Source organism: Coenobita brevimanus, chromosome 104 (assembly GCF_032717465.1).
Source record: "Coenobita brevimanus isolate Jiangsu-jjx chromosome 104, ASM3271746v2, whole genome shotgun sequence".
Taxonomy (NCBI): domain Eukaryota; kingdom Metazoa; phylum Arthropoda; class Malacostraca; order Decapoda; family Coenobitidae; genus Coenobita; species Coenobita brevimanus.
The window spans coordinates 49,472,637-49,491,448 of NC_137057.1; the positions used below are offsets into that span (position 1 = coordinate 49,472,637).

The 18,812-nt window shown below is 44.6% G+C and overlaps 1 long non-coding RNA gene across 1 annotated transcript; it reads left to right on the forward strand.

Moving 5' to 3' along the window:
• Window positions 1–267: 267 nt before the first annotated feature.
• Window positions 268–5,967, forward strand: LOC145416002 (uncharacterized). The gene is made up of 3 exons (XR_013900193.1): window positions 268–313; window positions 4,815–5,038; window positions 5,863–5,967. It is a non-coding gene; the product is annotated as an uncharacterized LOC145416002 (long non-coding RNA).
• Window positions 5,968–18,812: the final 12,845 nt, after the last annotated feature.

Here is an 18,812-nt window from a genome sequence, read left to right on the forward strand (position 1 = left end):
ACATTTCCGGTGATTGGCTGTGGGCATGACGCCGGAAAGAGGTGACATCTGATTGGCTGCGTGACGTCACTAGACTACCCACAATTCAATAACCAACTATAGAAGGGCAGGTGCAGTCAAGGAAGTGTCCGGTGTGGCTTTTTGTTGGTGTATTTCTGGATATTTAACTCCTGCTGCTCTTACCAAAGACTATGGGCCACATCAGCGGTGCGAGACAACAGCGAGCTGCCAGAACGAAGGAACATGTATCTAGAAGCACAAATGAACTAAGGCGTGTGAAAATAGGAAACCTGTGCTGGTGTCAACATAGCAGGTGAGAGAGTGTGAGGCGTGAGGTGTGGATGCGTGAACCTGACAGTCCCATTGTTTTTGTCAATACCAGTAATATAGGTCATGCACCTTTCATAGACGGAAAATTTTGTAATGTTGCAGCCAATTACTTACAGATTAAATAAGACACGGAGACGCTGGAATTACCTCACTTCACTAGCACAGAATGATTAGCATCGTTCTCTTGTTACCGTATGATGTGCATATCGCCTCCCTTTCTGCTGAAGGGGGGGGGGGCACCCACCACCATTACTACCGAATCATTTAACGCCACCGCCACCACCACGTAGTCACCTCCCATCCACCACTATCATCACCTCCCAGCCACCGAACCACCACCACCACCACCACCACCCAACCACCATCATCCATCCATCCATAACTACACCCCCTGATCACGACCATCACCAACACCACACCTCACCACCACCACCACCACCACCACCTATCCTCCACCACCACCACCACCACCACCTATCCTCCACCACCACTACCACCCAACCATCACCACCACCCACCCACCACCACAACCACCCAGCCATCACTATCACCACCATCCACCACCACCACCACCCAACCATCTCCACCACCGCCACCACTACCCAGCCACCAATACCACCATCACCCAACCAACACCACCACCACCACCCAACTGCCACACCAACAACCATCACCACCCAACCACCACCACCACTATTATAGCACCACCCAACCACCATTACTATCACTACCACCACCTCCCAGCCACCACCACCTAGCCACCACCACCCAACCACCATTACCATCGATTACCACCATTACCACCACCACTACCACCCAACCATCACCTTCACCACCCAACCACCACCACTACCACCATCACCACCACCACCACCCAACCACCACCACCACCACCACCACCCAACCACCACCACCACCACCACCCAACCACCATTACCACCGTCACCATCACCGCCACTCAACCACCACCCAGCCACCACCACCCAACCACCATCACCACCACCACCACCCAACCGCCACCTTAAGCTTGAGCTTTTCATTAACTTAATTCATGGCAGTTATTCGTGTGTGTGTGTGTGTGTGTGGTCATTTTTTTTTATAGTTTAATTATTCTCTAGTGTGAAATTCTTCTTAGTGGAGACTGAAGCTTTGCAAAAATTGTCTGCACATAGGCCTACCGTTGCGTATGATGATGCCTTTGGTTTAGTACACTCATGCAACCTCCGTTCTATATCATTGCCAATCCCTCTTCACCTGTTGTTATTTCCACGTGAGAGAGGTTTGTTAGGCTTCTCTACCTCAGGAATTATTAGTCCCCTACCGGCGAAACAGATCGGGGACTCTAGGTTTGCGTGGTTCCATCAGTACTTCAGTCTGCAGTTTCGTGACTGCTCTGTACGGTAACTTCCACATGCATGGACAGATTTTGATATAATTTCACACAACTGTTCCCCTTACCATGAAGTTGTGTGGCGAGCAACAACCAGCCGTCTACCCCAAGGTCAATTATGTATGTACGGTTATAATCCGGTAGGCGACTTTGTATTTCATGGCAATAGGCTACTGAATGAACTTTTTTCCTTGGTATGATGCATCAGGGTGGAATGTGGCGGGTATGCCCTTGATGGAGAAAAGAGTGGAATGGTTATGTTGAGATGTAATCCCTCAAATTATGTCAGATACACTATTAGGAAGGATACACTCACCCCTGTTGTCCCCACACTGGTTGCTGGCACTGGCGTAGCCTACCTTCTTCATCGACGCCTCTGGTGTGTATTCTATACAAGTAGCAGGTTTAATTTTAGTTGGATTGTTTGATTAGTGCTGCCCTGTCCTTTCGCCCCATCCTTCTATCTATAGTAACGGATAGCAGACAGGCATTGTGTAGGGGGTTTGCTGAAGGAGCAGCCTATACTACAGAGGATGTGTGTGTGTGTGTTCCGCTTGTTCCTTGGTCCTTGTGTCTTGGTTTCAAGGAGCGTGTGAGTGTCCTGGAGTGAAGTATGAGGTAATGGCACCAACACTGAGTCCTGATTTGAGTTAACTATCCATGGTGACCCAGAAGCAGCCACCCCCAACCACCGCTACTGGCCCATCACCTTCACCCAAGGCCACGCCAGCTGGGAGGTCCTGGTTTGGCTGCCGAGATCTGAGGCAGGTGTAGCGATTAACCTTTGAGATGGCCGCCACCCGTATACCAGAACAGCCACCCCTCACCCTGCTGCTGCTGCTAACCTGCCAGCACCTTTATTTACAACTGATCCAGCTGCTCATTGGATCATTAAAGTATGTTGGTTCGTAAACTGTGGCACACATTTGGTCTTCCCATAGAGGTTGTCCCTTGCATATTCAGTCTTTACTGTTCGCCATCCATTTCCCATCCTTGTGAAAATCCTTAATGTACTTGTATGCAAACTTTATTAATAATCATGGTGTTCATTCATTTTAATAATCTTGGTGTTCATTCTTTTTTTTCCTAACATGAAAATCCTTTATGTATATACTTGTATGCATCACTTTACACTTTCTTTGACACTTCAGTTTACTTGTATAACTTGATGGGTGCATAAGAGTTGGGATGAATTGATGTAGTTATTTATTTGTCATACACTATATCTTTCCCAACACTTCCAGAGCTGTGTACATAGTGAGGTCAGTGGCTGCTCTGTTCAGCTGGTGCATGTTGGTGGATCATCACCCTCATCGTCAGCAGCGTCAACCAATACATCATCCTTGTCGACAATCAAACCATCTTCAGCATCATCCAGGTCACTGGGGTCATCTGAAGGCTGCAGCAATGAGAGGAGAGGAGGACAATGAAAATGGGTTTGCTCCAGCACTTAAAACAATTGTATACAAGTACCTGTCTGTTAGAATGCCCCAGGCCGTACCCAACTGGTTGGCAGCACTATGGGTAATATTTACTATATTTTGTCAGAGTAATGCACAAATCCTGTACCAGCACCACAACAGTAGTAGCATCCTAAAGCACATCTGAAATGTGAGCCCAGTGAACTGTGGGCTGAAGCTGCCCTCCTCCTGCAGTTCAGCATCCACTTTTCTGGGGATAGGGAGGGAGCTGAGGAATGTTTGTCAAACCTGGCAGTGGAGATGACCAGTACACCACATGAAGGCATCCCTCTTTATATACTTTACTAAGCTTAAATTGTTTGTAAAATGGCTTGTATAATACATCTGTCTTCACTCGGTGTTAACAAACACTTCATAATGAAGTCATTTAGATGGAATATCAGTGTAATAGAAACTAAACTAGTGCTGTTCTTTGGGTGGGGACCATTATAAATACTTGCCGGTGTATAACCTCAGGCATTACAACAATTGGGACAAGATTAAGATATCAAGTAACTTGGATTTTTGTAACATGTTAGAAATAATTTTCTTTGAACGGGTGGGTTAATCAACGGCATAAATTACTAGCCATGTGATGAGGAAGAAGAACAAGAAACTGGACAGGAAAGTGTGTGCATGAGGTGGAGGGGGAGACCGGGGATAAGATGGGAGGATGAACTGGAAAGACAAATGAGACGTGGAGGATATGAGTTGGAGGGAGGGCAGCCAAAGGTCAGGGTAATGTGGAAGCAGTTTGTTTGTGATCACCCCATACAGGATTAAGGCTTCTGGCAATAATAAATCATTCCTATGTATTGCCAGCAGCATTAATCCTTTAAGGGTTACTTCTCTTGTGTTTATGATTGTTGTATGCAATCAGTAGCCAGAGTTTGGAGTTTGAGGATGTGGTTCTAATTCCGACAGATTTTCTCGGGATCTCTATGCATCCATTACAGTAGATAAGCATTATTATGGGTCATATGTTAATTTTGTTTGTGTGTTTTAGATATCTCACCAATATTCTTGTTTAAAACTGCCTTATATATAGCATTATAGGTGTAAGATGGTGGTGGTTAAACACCCAGTCCCCATTTTTGCCCATAGGTAATTATGTACTCTTTTGTACAAGCAGATTTCCTTAAACATAACTACTCGTACCATCAGGAGACCTTTTGTATTAGGGTTTTGTAAGAGTAACCACACTCCCATTTTAAGTAATGCATGTGTGGATGGCAGAGAAAAAGTTGAGTGGTACCTTTATAAGTGTAGGTGATACAGGAGTTAAGAAGAGCTAGAGGGAAGATGATTAACCAGGTTGTACTTATAAGGTGGAACTGTTACTTCAGATTGTTAGGTGATGTCTGTTAACGACTGTGGCATATGTTGCTAGGTATGCTATTTGTTATACTCTCTGTGGTGGGGAGGAAGGGGGATCCTACCTTATCCTTTTTCTTAGGTAGGAATTGGGGGAGAAATATTGGGATGCTGTGTATGAACAGGCAGTTCTAGTAGTGTGTCTGACCTCTCCAGTTTGTTATATTTACCCAAGCAGAATAAAGTTTTCTGTATATAGCAGGATTATACAGTACTGTGGAATTGCTGAGAAGGGGTTAAAGTGACTCATTATCCCACAGGGCATTTGGCAAGTATCAGATCTGAGCCAGCGAGCAGGATTGTTAGTGAGGCAGGCGAAACTGATCAGCTCACTTCCTCCACCCTGTCACCCCTCATCCCCTGGCCTCCCCATCATCCGCTGTGGAGGAGGAGCAGGAACACACAAGGCCTCTAGTGTCACCCAAACATGCACTGTCTCTCAGTAAACGCCTCCGGTCACTCACGGATACCTGGATGATGCAAGGTTAGTCATATCTGCCTGTGTTTGCTGTCATTATATGCAGTTACCTTTGTTTGCCTGTATGTGTCCAGCAGTGTATTTGTCACAAGGTAATGAAACTCCATTCATATCTGGATAATGTGTAGTCTGGCAGGTGGACTTACTGACAAATCTGGCATGGCATTTTTGACATAGCTTTTATTATTATTATACTTCCCTAATTCCTCCCTCCCCCCCTTTCTCATTTGTAGCCTTCTACTCCTCCTCCCCCTCCTTTCTTAGTGCTTACCCCCCCCCTCTCTCTCTCTTACCTTGTGCCAACTCCTTATTCCCCCTCCTTTCCGTCTCAGTGTCAGCCCCTTTCTCGTTCTCCTCCTCTCCTCTCCTCTCCCTCTGTTCCAGCCTCTTTCTCCTCCATTCTGTGTGTGTGACATCTTCGTACTGCTCCTCCTTTCCTTCTGTCACATTGCCAGTCCCTTCCTCTTCCATTCTCCTCTCTCAATGCCAGCTCCACCCCCTGCTTTTCTCATGGTGCCAGCCTCTTCCTCCACCTCCTCTTCATTCTTGTCATCTTCCCTCTCAGTTCCAGCCTCTTCCTCCTCCCTTCACCCCCTCACTGCCAACACTTTCCTTATTGAAGAGAGAGCAACTGGTCACTTGCCTTATAATCCAGCCTGGACTAAGTAGTGTAGAACCAGGCACCTATGTCCCTGATGGAGCACTGAAGGTTTGTATAATCGATGGAAGAGCAATTTTTAACAATCTGATTATTCTTTTTTTAAACCATTTTGTTCCAAAAGTTATCCTCCCAATCAAGAGTTATTCATTTGATCCCATTCACAACATAGGTGCGAGGACAAGTGATCAGCTACCTTAAAGGTGAGACAGACTGCCAGGTGACACCTAAGTGCCTTCATAGTCACCTTTTTTAATCATCCTACACCCACTGATACCCAAGGTAATTAATGTAATGAAGTTTACAGCTGTTTTTATTTTAAGTAAAATACATTTAATGTCCACTTGATTAAAAATTATCTTATTCCTTCTTTATTATTTGTCTTGTTTTTGAAAGTTGTAAAATTCATAATAATGGTGCTTGTTTTTATCAAAATAAAAATAATATTTATAATAGTGGAAGGTGGGGGAGCAATCATCCTCACTCCCTTTTGTCTATCTCTTCCCCACTCAGTGTAGTCCCCCCCACCCACTCCTACAGTACTCATAATAAAAATAATAATACTTATTAAAATAATAATAATATTAGTGGAAGGACGGGGAGCAGTCATCCCATCTCCCTTTTTGACTCTTCCTTCACTCAGCATAGTCCCTTCCACCGACCTCCACTTATAATACTACTTATAATAATACTGCAAGGTGGGGGTGCAGTCATCCTCTCTCCCTTCCTCCCTTTTCTTTATCCACTCACCTCTCCCCCTCCCACTTGATAGTGACCCCCCTCTCTTCCCCCATTCAGTGTCTCTGCTTGATGTAGTCCCCCATCCCCCCCTCTCTATTTGATGTAGTCCCCATCCCCTCTCTGTACTTGTAGTCCCCATCCACATCCCTCCTTATTTGCTGTAGTCCCCATCCCTCCTCCTTATTTGATGTAGTCCCCATCCCCTCTCTGTACTTGTAGTCCTCCTCCCCCATCCCTCCTCCTTATTTGCTGTAGTCCCCATCCCTCCTCCTTATTTGATGTAGTCCCCATCCCTCCTCTCTCTGCTTGATGTTGTCCCCATCTCCTCCTGACTCCTTGATGCAGTGTCTCTCTCTCATGTAGTGCCCCTGAGTGACAAGTGAAATGGTTTGCTATATCCCATGTTATTTGCTATCCTGGGTGGTGGTTTAGTGGGTTAAGGTGCTCCAGCTGGATGGAGGCTGTAATGGTTTCATCTGAGGGGTGGGCAAGTGAGGCTGGTAACTGTTGCCTCGTTGGCACCAAGTAGCTCCAGCTGCCTGTGTAATAGGGTACAAAATTGCATTAGTTGTACTAGGATAACCCCTAGTTCTGTATTCTTATCAGTTAAGGAAGCTGCCTACCATCTTTTCCTTACCTAATTATTTTTGGACAGGGCTGGTTAGTATCAATTTGTATGCCATTTATGCTGAGTATGGAGGTATTGTAATGATTTAAATGACACAAGAGGATAGTAAGGAGTAATAAGCAGAATAATCATTTAGGAAAGATACAAGGGAGTTTCTTTAACTGAGGAGACTATGAGCCTTAGTCACCCCCCCTCCCCCAATCCTGCCACTCACCCAGTGTTTCTTTCCTTCATTGTTTCCTCATCCTTCTGTCTATGGGTAACTCTAAACTGAAAGACAGAAGAGGAAGGAAGGAAGAGAGGAATAGGCAGTCACCCTAGAGCAGCACAACATCGAGTGAGTGGATGGTGAGCGCCCCCACCAACCATGATAATATTTCTAATTGTGCTGATTAAAACAAAAAAAAAAAAGTTGGATGTGATGTAGGATTGGACTGGGGCAAAAAACTCTGTCCCATGTTGTCATCAGTTATGGAAACTTCCTAATACTGTATTTCTTCCTAAGCAGTTATTTTGCTTATTACTCTAGTAACAGTTTCTCCCTACCAGGCTGCAGCAATCCACTGTTCCTGTTGTCCAAGCTCCGCAACTCACAGCTTCCATCATCCGTCATAACATCACTTGCTGAAATTTTATTTATTGACCATATGTAGATGGTGGTCATGCACCTACTGTACTGTAGGTGTGTGCTGTACATATAAATGGTTGTATATTGATTGAACTGGACTATAATAATTATGTACAGGACATTTTAAATTGAAGGTTTTGTGTGTGGGCAGGACTATCAATGTTGCATTTTTGGGGGGGTAAATATAAATTGGAGCAGATGGGGGACGTGGAAGGTGTGTGCAAAATATTTACAGAAGAAATATGTGCAGCATGTGATGTGGTGTGTGGGTGAAGAGAAGACGGAGGTGGGTGCAAGGAACAGCGTGGTGGAATGAAGAGGTGAAACAGGCTGTGGCACAAAAGAAGAAAGCATACAATGAATGGATGAGAAATAGGCGTGTGGAAGAAGTTGAGAGGCGGAAGAGAGAGTTATGTGTAGAAAGGAAGAGAGAGGTGAAAAGATTAGTAAGAGAGAGTAAGAAGAAAGTGGATGATGAATTTGGAAGGAATTTGAGTGTAAAGTGGAGGGACTATAAGAAAATGTTCTGGAAAGAGGTGAAGAGAGTAAGACAGGGTGGAAGTGAAGTTAGCAGGGGAGTGAAAGATAAAAGGGAGAAAAAGTGAGCAGATGGAGAGAACACTTTAAGGAATTGTTAAATATAGAGAATGGAAGTAATGCGAGTATAAGTGGCTGAGGAATGGCTGGGAGGAGGAGGGAGGTGAGAAGACAGGAAAATCAATAGGATAGAAGTTGTGGAAGCAATGAAGAAAGTCAAATTGGAGAAAGACCCAGGAATTGATGAAGTGTGTGGTGAAATGCTGAAGCATGGGAGAGATATAGTAGTAGAATGGATGTGGAAGATGTGCAGATTGGCCTGGGAGGAAGGTAGAGTCCCGGGAGGATTGGAAGTCAGGTACAATTATTCCCTTGTACAAAGGAAAAGGTGAAAAAGAAGTGTGTGGTAATCATAGGGGCATTTGTCTTCTTAGTGTAATAGGAAAAGTGTATGGTAGGATACTTACTGACAGAGTTAGGGAAAGAACAGAGGAATTAGTTGGAGAAGAACAGGGAGGCTTTAGGAAGGGAAGAGGTTGTGTAGATCAGATATTCATTCTTAGGTCTTTAGTGGAAAAGTTTCTAGAGAAGGGAGAGAAGTTGTATGCGGCTTTCATGGACTTGGAGAAAGCATATGACAGGGTGGATAGACAAGGATTGTGGAAAGTATTAAGAATATATGGAGTAGATGGGAAGTTGTTGAATGCTGTGAAGGTATGTATGATGGTGCTAAGGCTGCAGTGCGTGTGGATGGTGAATCGAGTGAATTTTTCTCTTTGAAGGTTGGGTTGAAACAGGGATGTGTCATGTCTCCATGGTTGTTCAATCTGTACATGGATGGGGTAATAAATGAGGTACAAGGTAGGGTAGTGGATGTTGGAGTGGCCCTGGTGAGAGAGGGTAGTGTTTGAAAACTCCCTGTACTGTTGTTTGCAGATGATACTGTGTTGTTGAGTGAAGATGAAGGGGAGCTGCAAGGCTTGGTGGATGAGTCTGGGAGTGTGTGTAAGAAATGGAATCTAAAGGTGAATGTAGTGAAGAGTAAAGTGATGGTCTTTGAGAGAGGTGAAGTCAATGAATGTACAGTGAGGTTGGATGGTGAGGAAATGGAGTATGTGAGAACGTTTAAGTACTTGGGTAGTGTGATGAGTAAGGATGGAAGTTTGGAGGGTGAAGTGCTTGCAAGGGTGCAACAAGGAAGAAAGGTTGCTGATTCCTTGAAAGCAGTGATAAGAAACAGGGAAGTGAGCATGGAAGTGAAAAAGTTACTACATGACAGTATTGTGATACCAACTCTAACGTACGGAAGTGAAGCTTGGACGTTGTTGGAAGGACACAAGTCAAGAGTGAGAGCCGTGGAAATGAGTTATTTAAGAGGAGCCTGTGGAGTCACATGGAGAGACAGGCTGACGAATGAGGATATAAAGGAGCGTTGTGGTGTTGATGTGGATGTGATAGGAAGCGTTATGAGGAACACACTGAGGTGGTTTGGCCATGTGGAGAGGATGGAGAGTGAGAGACTGAAGAGGTGAGTGTATGCGACTGAGGTGGAGGGGGAGAGAGGGAGGGGAAGGCCAAGGATGAGATGGAGGGATGGAGTGGAGAGGTATATGGGGAAGGGGTGTGTGAAGTGGGAGTAGGGAAGTGAAATGGCGGGGGACAGGGTGACGTGGAGGCGATATGTTTGTGGCCACCCCGTATAAGGGATTAAGGCGGCTGGCAATAGATAGATGGATAGAAAATCCTGCAGTTCACATGCTTCACAACACGCTTCACAAACCATCACTGATATTATGCACCTGTACTGATGTGTTGATTTTACCTGTATGATATCTTAATTAGGAACTCAAAATGTGGCATGCAGGCTAATAAATCTGATCCCTGCTAGTCTTACATTAGTGACCGTCAAAAACTGAGGTCTTTAATTCTCCTTTGGTCTCATAGTTTTAAGATTAAGGACTAAATTAAGACGAAGTATTGAAGGAGTCTGTATTATTTCTGTGTATTTTTTTATGCAAGGAAGAATGAACCCAAGGCCATTTTTCCTGGATACCTCTATGACAGGTTTCCCTCATTTATTTATACAGTTTTCTTATCTTTTTTATTTTCATTACCATTTTCCTGGTGTTCTCTGCGTGTTCCTCTCCGCCAAATTCCTAACAGTAAGTGCCAGCAATGCAATATACTAACACTATTTCATTTTTCAGAGAGAAGGAACCAAAGGCTGAACACCAACGCAAGATAGTCAAACAAGCAAGCCAACGTCAAGACCATGCTGTACCTGGACACACAGCGTTAGAAAAATGGAGGTCGAAGGCAGGGGTAGATGCACACCAAGTAAGAATGCTCAAGAGATAGAATTTTGGCAATGCAGGTGAGTGATTACAAGACACGTAGTATTTTTCCACATCATTTCATCAACTCCCCCACCTCTCTCTCTCTCTCTCTCTCTCCCACACACATACACACACACACACACACACACACACACACACACACACACACACACACACACACACACACACACACACACACACACACACACACACACACACACACACACACACACACACACACACACACACACACACACACACACACACACACACACACACACACACACACACACACACACACACACACACACACACATTACATTAACCCTTCCACTACAGTGAGGAGATGGAAGGAGCACTTTGAGGATTTGTTGAATGTAGAGGGTGACAACAGTGCGAGTATAAGTGGTTGGGGAATGGCTGGGAGAAGGAGAGATGAGAGGAGGGAGGAAGAGATCAGTAGGGCGGAAGTAGTGGAAGCAATGAAGAAGATCAAGATGGGAAAGGCCCCAGGGATTGATGAAGTGTGTGGTGAAATGCTGAGGTATGGGGGTGAGATTGTTGTGGAATGGATATGCAATTTGTGTAGATTGGCTTGGGAAGAGGGAAGGGTTCCAGAGGACTGGAAATCAGGTATAATTGTTACTCTGTACAATGGAAAAGGGGAGAGAGAAGTATGTGGTAACCATAGGGGTATTTGCCTTCTTAGTGTGACTGGTAAAATCTATGGTAGAATACTCATTGATAGGGTTAGGCATATGACAGAGGAGCTAGTTGGAGAAGAACAAGGGGGATTTAGGAAGGGAAAAGGGTGTGTAGATCAGATAATTGTTCTAAGATGTTTAGTGGAGAAGTATCTAGAGAAGGGAAAGAAAGTGTATGCTGCCTTCATGGACTTGGAGATAACTTATGACAGAATAGATTGGCAATGTCTACTTAAGTATGTGTTTGATGTTTTTACAATTCAGTATACTTCCTATTTTATCGTTATTAAACATCCAAACGACTTGTTCTGTCACAGAGTCTACAGCAGGATTTCTAAACTGCGCTAATTTTGAGCAGTGAAGTACATAGTGTTGCAGGGTGTGGGTTCTGGGTTCATTACACAGTCTGCAGCACGTTTTATGATCTGGCGTATCCACTCCAAGCTGCCACAGATATTTATAGCCTAACCTCAGTCTAGTGCATACAGAATCTTTCCACTTATTTCTATATTTTCCATATGTGAAGTGGGTTCTCAGAGCAACATTAGTATAGTGATACATAGTTTCACTACTAGAATGTTGTTACTCCATTCTCTGATTTTCCTCTTGACCTTGTTGTGTTCTTATTATAGTTTTAATCTGTTTCAAGGTTAGTTGGCATACTACATCTATGTCTTCTTTTTCTGCTGCACTCTTGGCTAGTTCATCAGCTCTTTCGTTACCTGGTATTCCAACATGGGATGGTATCCATGTGAATGATATGAATCTACCCGATTGCTTGAGCTGATGCAGTACAGCTCTACACTGGAAGACTACGTCTGCCAGTGCAGGTGCTGTGCTCTTAAGGGACTCCAGTGCTCCTCGGCTGTCTACGAAGAAGCACACGTCTCCTTCACCTCCTGTGATCTCCCTGAGGCCGTATAATATTGCATATAGCTCTGCCTGAGTGGAAGACACGTTGTTGCTTATTCTAAAATTTATTTCGCTCTGTACACATGCACTGTCTGCTTTATCTAATATTACGATCCCACACCCTGCTCTGTCATCCTCTTTGACTGAACCATCGCAGTAGACGTGAGCAGTGTTTTCATTGTAGAGTTTATTTATTTGGTATTGTGCATGTGTCCTTAACACACCTACAGCACAACATTCTTTCTTTTTCTGTAGTGGAGATATGCTCACCTTTACCTCTTCCTCTTCCCAGGGTGGAGGCCTAGGTGCCTGCGGTATCTCCTCACAGAAGTTTTGTACCTCGTATTTGAGTACGTTCCTCGCAAGGTCTTTCACATAGCCATTCTTGCCTTGCCTCCAGAAGGTTCTGGTTCCGTTAACAACATCTTTGATGCTGTTACGGAGTCCCAGTCCGCTTTCTGACCGCATGTGTCTTATTGCAGCCGCCACATTGTCTTCCTGAATTCTATTTTTTACACTCTGCAAATTTAGCTCAAGTCTCATGACATCTATCATGGTGTTCCTTGGGCAGCTAAGTATGATTCTCATTGCGGCATTCTGGATTTTTTCAAGTTTTTCCAGCCTTCCTTCACCAAGGCAAGAGAGGACTGGGCTTGCGTACTCTAATACCGATCTGACAGTAGTGAGGTACATCATTTTTAGTACTGGTACACCCACCCCTGCACCACTATAGGCCATTGATCTCAAGGGCTGCAATCGTGCCTTGCATTGCGTTATTATGTGGGTCATCTCGGCATCTTTACAGTCTGCTGTGTAGCCGACATACATACCTAGGTACTTGTAAATTCTCACCCTCTCGATGTTTTTGCCATTAATTACTAAATGTTTTTCCCCTAACGCACGGCACTGGAACTTTGTCTTACTCTCGTTAATTACAAGACCCAGACTTTTGATCAGGTTGCCGAACCTGTTCAGTGCAGTTTGCATAACATCAAAAGGTTTGGACTGTATCATGATGTCGTCGGCATAGATTACTGCCCTGACCCCGAAACCCAGGTTTTCACGCGCCACTTTGTTCATTAAAAGATTGAAAAGTAATGGGCTTAGGACTCCTCCCTGTGGTGTACCAAGCTCTAGATGCTTTTCCCGGGAGAGTGTCCCTTGGGTCCACACCTTGGCCCGCCGCCCAAAGAGATAATCCCCCACCCAGTGCAGCAATCTTCCCCTTACCCCCAAGCTAGCTAATTCATATATAATTACTTCTCCATTGGCCTTATCGAATGCACCCTTGAGGTCAATGAATACCCTGCAGTAGTCAGTATCGCTAGAAAGGCACTTAATGACGGCGTCTTTTGTCCCTTTACCTTTCATAAAGCCATACAGATTCACACGTAGAGACAGTTTAGTATCCTTGGTGAGGGTGGCATAAGCTGGAAGTGTGAGCGTTTCACTATGAGCACTGCAACCGTCACCCAGGACCAAATGTCCTATACCTTTAACAATCTGTATTGTCTTACTTATCTCATTAACAGCACAATTAAGAGTAAATTGCATAGGCTTATTCGTAGAAAAGCACCACTTATCGTTATTCTTAACAAATACAGGAACAAAGTTTTTAATGACTCTTTTCCTACAAAGCTGAGGCGCAAAGTCCTTGTTGAGGAATGTAGCACTCTCACATGTGCTAGTACTTGACCTCAGCACTGGACTCTGCGGCTCGCACACCAGCAACTGCTGATGAGTGCGGCACTGAGTGAAATCGTCCATAAGCATATAATGTAAGCGATTTTCACTCAGTGCAATGAATTTGGCAGAGGGGACAGTCTGTACATAGACATCTGTGTCAGGGACTTTATAAGGCAAGGAAGTGATCCGGAAGACATCAAAAGTATCTGCCGGGTCACCCTGAACCGGACCATAGTAAGTAGAAGCACCCTGAAGAGGGAGCCTTCCGAGGCACTACCTTAACGAGATCCCTATATAACGCAAGGTATTCGGGTCGAGCAGGGAAAAGCAGTCCTGGTCTCATTAAAGAAATATTATTTAAAAGTTCCAGCAATAAGGTATTTGGCACGATGTCCACACTCAGACGAGCTTGCATCATATTCTGTAGGCCTAACTTAATCCTCACATGATCGGCAATGATATCCGACAAAGCTAACTGGAGATTAAGAAAAGCCTCAAATATGCGAGCTTCGCCTTCTAACGCTAGAGTTTTTATGGAGAAGAGCCGAATTACAGCATGTGAAATATTAGCTGCCCGCTGCAATTTAGTAATTGCAGCATGCATATGTGACATGTCTCTTATGGTCGTATTTAGTATTTGGGAGTGAACATTTAACACTCGACGCTCATTCTCGGACATCTGTTCAATTTGACCCAATCTAGTGTGAATTTCGTCCACCTGATTCTGGGTAGCAGTCCCAAATAAAGCATTAGCAATATTGCCAACAAGATCAATTGCGCCTCTAGTTCTACGACCTGACAGTGGTTTATCCGACAACAAATAATTAACAGAGTTCTTTAAGTCATCAAATCTAATTCTAAACTCATGTTGAAATGGTTTCAAAGTCTCTCTTAATGACGACACAAGGGTGGATGAGTTGTCCATGTGATCTATATTCCACTGGACAGAGTCAACCAGATCCTGTGCCTCAGTAAGTGGTCGGTATAACTCATCCTGTATTAACAAGACAGGGACAACATAATGATTTCCAGTTGATATAAGTTTGGAGACTGGAGAATAGATGAGGCCTGTTGGAGCAGGTTTCTCAACGTGGGGGTCAATGTGCCTAGTCTTTCCTGATACTACGACTGCAAGCAGCATAATCTGGAACAAAAATAAAATAGCATGACTAGTAACTTATTCTTTACTTGTCTTCCTGTCAGTGTGTTCTATTGGCCTATCCATAACTAGAGGTAAATCGTCTACTGTTGTGCGTGATCTTAGGCTGTATCTAGGGGCCGACGCAGGGCTGAGGCTGCTAGCCGGGGAGAAACGATCTGGCGCCGGGCCGACCACTTTACTTGGGGACTCCCCTTCTCCACTCGCCTCGTGACTGCTCGCTCCGTTTTCTATCTCGCCTCCATCCTCGCTCTCATTTTCGCTTCTACTTTCATTATCACTTTCATTCCCACTCTGCTGAACTGGGTTGGTAGCACCCATAGAGCTTTGATTTACTGGCGTGTTGGATGATTGTGTCGTACCGCGGCTAGATACCGGAATGGCTGTAAAATCATCTGAGCCGTCCTCGCCATCACCATCATCATCATCATCATCTGTTTCATATACTGGGTATGCCCTACGTACATTCTTATTATCCTTAGTGGTGAGGCAAGATTCGGGGATCACTCGCACACGATCAACATGAAGGGTGGAGACAGCTCCATCCTTCACACGTCGTACTTTAATTACAACATCACTAACACGCTCCGTGACTCTGTATGGTCCTGCATAGAGAGGCTGTAACTTCTTAGCAACTCCCCGTTTAGGAATCGTGCGTACGTACACTCTGTCTCCTGCCTTGATAGGTTTTACTACAGCCTTTTTAGCCCTGTAATTCTCATTCTCGGTACTAGCCCGGTCCAAGTACAATTGACATATTTGAAATACTTTAGTGGCCATGGCTGCTAGCATATGTTTCGCATCATCTACAATGTAATGAGGTTGAGTCTCATGTATCGTTTCATAGGGTACTTGTGGGTCTCTCAGGTACAACAGGAAATAGGGCGGGTCCCTGATCGACCTATTATACCCTGAATTATAAGCCATGCATGCCAAATGTATCATTCGGTGCCAATGGTTTGCATTACGTCGATCATCGTACGTAAGATTTGAATGACAGTTCCGTTCACTCTTTCTACTAATCCATTCGCAGAAGGGTGATACGGAGTCGTAGTGACGTGCTTCAATTTCAATATTTCCGCAATGCCGCGAAGATACCGCTTCAATGGTCCCCAAACCGGATGCGCATCTTGCTGCTTCCGCAGTTCGTCAAGATTCCAGCTAACAGTGTCTGTATCGGTCACGCCCCTCGTAACAGCTATAAGTTCTATATCTTCGTCTTGCTCTCTGCGAAGACGTGACAAGGCGTCAGCCACTCGGTTCTGGTGTCCTGGCAGGTAGGATACCTCTAAGTCGTATTCGGCAACCTGTATCTGCCATCTAGCTATTCTGCCAGAAGGCTCCTTCACATTAAAGAGCCACGTGAGGGGTCGGTGATCCGTCTGCACAATCACTTTGTATCCCAAGACAAGAGGCCGATTTATCCGCAATCCGTACACAATACTTAAGGCTTCTTGCTCGATAGTGGCATAATTAAGCTCAACTTTATTTAATGCTCTACTAAAATATGTCAACGGTCCAAGGTGTCCATCCTCATCTTCCTGTTGTAATACCCCACCTATCGCAGTACCACTCGCGTCAGTTGTCAGATAGAATGGTTTATCAAAGGAGGGAAACTTGAGTACGATGTCGTCAGTAAGCTTACTTTTCAGACTTCTAAAAGCTTGATCAGCCTCATCGTTCCACTCGATTTTTTGTTTACTGTTTTTCACTTCCTTCTTTCCACGAGTCAATTTTGTGAGAGGCAGAGCAATCTTAGCATAGTCACTTATGAATCTACGGTAATAATTAACTAACCCTAAGAAAGATTGGAGTTCCTTCAGTGTCTCAGGAACAGCAATTTCCCTTATGGCTCGGACTTTATCCGGTTGGGGCCGCAAGCCTTCTGCAGAAATTATGTGTCCGAGGTAAGACGCTTCATCTCTGAAAAAACTGCACTTCTCTAACTTAAGAGTAAGTTGAGCTTCCTTAAGTCTAGCAAGGACCTCATCTAGGTTCTGTACATGTGAATCAAAATCCTCACCATAGACAATTATGTCATCCAGGTAAGTATGACTGATACGCCCTGTCAGTCCTATCAGGACTTCGTTAACGATCCTTTGGAACGCAGCAGGGGCATCTTTTAAGCCAAACGGTAGACTATTATATTCCCAATGACCGTCTGGTGAGGAAAATGCGGTCAGCGGTCGTGACGCCTCATCCAGAGGGATCTGATGGTATCCTTGCCTCAAATCCAAGCTACTGAATACAGTATTTTCTCCTAACTGGGAAAGAATTTGTGCAATGTTTGGCAATGGGAAGGGGTCTGATGTTATCTGCTTATTCAAATGGCGAAAATCGAGACAAATTCTTAGTCCACCATCCTTCTTGGCCACCGGGACCAAGGGTGAACAATATGGTGATCTAGAAGGACGTATTATATTTTGCTCCCTTAGTTCATTTAGCTGTTGCCTAAGAGTTTCGTGATACTTAACCGGTACCTTATAAGGACGACGGTTTACAACCGGTCCTGTAGCACAGATGTGATGGAGGAAATAAGGTGTAATATTCAGTGGTTCAAACCACTGTCGGGAGGACGCGCCTGTGTGTGACTCACACCCCAGAGCGATCAGTGGGGTGTACACTCCAGAGGTGAGTAAGCAAAGGCAATCTCAGTAATTAGATATAGACACCTACTATATCTACTAAGGCCAGGGAGGAAAATGAGGTCTAGCTAACCTAACTTTATTGAAAAACGCCCTAGTGGCGAGTAAAAGGAAAAGCTAACGCCGGTGAGGCAACCCTTCAGCTAGAGGAGAGCTCAGAAACACGTCTTCCTTCTCCACGACCATTCATCAAAGTCCAGGAAGCAGCAAAGACAGCAACAATATTAATACTCGAAGGAAGGCCAAAAGCAGAGTACAGGAACCAGTTTATGTCAACGTTTCGCCCACAAAGCTTCTTCAGGAACATCATTACTGGACAACACTCCACTCCTTAAACAGACCCAAGCCTGACTGGTAGTGCAGGATTGTGTACTTGTGTTCTGGTCACCATTCAGGCTTAGGTCAATTTAAATAGTGAAGCATTGTCTACTGGTGTTGTTCCTGAAGAAGCCTTGGGGCAGAATGTTGCAAGTGGGATTCTGTACTCTGCTTTTGGTCTTCCTCTATATACAGCAGCGAATACACCATAATTTTACTGTTTATCTTCCTTATGAAAGCTTACCCGGAATCCAGCTAAATTAAACGAGTATTTCCCCATCCAATTTTTATCCCATACTTCACACTCGGGACGATTTGCATCAGTATATGACCGATTCCCGCCTCAGTGTTACGAGTCCTTTGACGGAAGGTAATCGAATATTGTTTTTGCTGGGTTTTATGGGCCGGCTAAATGCCTCACACATAGTAAAGCCTCTAGTCATACAAGCCTCCGCACGCAACATGCTGGTGAAGCACAAATGGTGATGGGTTTCTGTAGTGAGAATGACGCCAGATCCAATATTAACCCTCCGCAGTTCGGGACAGCTCTAGTATTACGCAAATCTAATTGAATGTTGTTTTTGCTCAGGTACAGTATATGGACCAGGTTAATGTCTCTCACATTGGGAAGCCTTAAGTCTTACAAGGTTAGGCACGCAACACAGAAGCACAAATGGTGATGGGTGTATGTAGTGAGAGTGATACGTAAATGTGTTATAATGATTCATCCCGTCAGTCTGCAATATGAACCGACAGGGTGATCACATACGCAAGTATGTCCGTGAGCAAAAAGCCTCCAACACCTATCTGCCAGTTGAGGCAATGGAA